The following is a 1040-nucleotide window of genomic DNA, read 5'->3' as shown; positions in this document are numbered from 1 at the left end:
TGGATGAAACAGCCTCATATTGGCAGAAGATGCCACTGGGACTTTGACAGCTAGAGAGAAGTCAGTGAGTGTCTGGCTTCAAATCTGCAGGGGATGGGCTGACTCTTGTTAGAGGCTAATGCAACTAGTGGTGTTAAGTTAAAGCCAGTGGTCATATGGCAGTCTGAAAATCCCAGGGCCCTTAAGAATTATGCTAAATTACTCTGCATGTGCTCTATAAATGGAAAAGCAAAGCCTGGATGACAGCACATCTGTTTACAACATAGGTTATGGAATATTTTACGTCCACTGTTAAGACCTGCTGCTCAGAAAAAAATTTGCTTTCAAAATATTACTGCTTATGCACAATACTCCTGATCAGTCAAGAGCTCTGATGGAGATGTACACTGAGGTTAATGTTGTTTTCATGCCTGTTAACCCAATGTCCATTCTGCAGTCCATGGATCAAAGAGTTCTTTCGACTTTCAAATCCTCTTGTTTGAGAAATAAGTTTCATAGGGCTATAGCTGCCATAGATAGTGATTCCTCCAATGGATCTGGGTAAAATACACTGAAAACCTTCTGGAAATGATTCACCATTCTAGATACTATGAAGAACATTTGTCATGTGTCCCCAGACCTAGTTCTTTCCCTAGTTCTGGTTTTATAAATGCTGGTGATAAAAAGTAAAAAAAAAACAAAAACATTTGTGATTTCATAGGAAGATATCAAAATATCAACACTAACAGTAGTTTGGAAGAGGTTGATTCCAACCTTCCCTGATGACTTTAAGAGGTTCAACACTTCAGCAGAGGAAGTAAATGCAGATGTGGTGGAAATAGCAAGAGAACTCCAATTAGAAGCGGAGCCTGGAAGGTGACTGCATTGTCACAATCTTATGTTGAAACTCTAACAGATGAGGAGTTGCTTCTTGCGGATGAGCAAAGGAAGTTGCTTCTTGAGATGGAATCTACTCCTGGTAAACATGTTGTGACAATTGTTGAAATGCCAACAAAGAATTTAGAATATTACATAAATAGCTGATAAAGCAGTGTCAGGGT

At 39.3% G+C, this 1040-nt stretch overlaps 1 non-coding gene across 1 annotated transcript; it reads left to right on the top strand.

Moving 5' to 3' along the window:
• The first annotated feature begins 550 nt into the window (after nucleotides 1-550).
• Nucleotides 551-664, top strand: LOC112296475 (small nucleolar RNA SNORA72). The gene has a single exon (XR_002973917.1). It is a non-coding gene; the product is annotated as a small nucleolar RNA SNORA72 (small nucleolar RNA).
• Nucleotides 665-1040: the final 376 nt, after the last annotated feature.

Source organism: Desmodus rotundus, chromosome 4 (assembly GCF_022682495.2).
Source record: "Desmodus rotundus isolate HL8 chromosome 4, HLdesRot8A.1, whole genome shotgun sequence".
In the NCBI taxonomy this organism is placed as follows: domain Eukaryota; kingdom Metazoa; phylum Chordata; class Mammalia; order Chiroptera; family Phyllostomidae; genus Desmodus; species Desmodus rotundus.
This window is presented reverse-complemented; position numbering and strand designations above follow the sequence as displayed.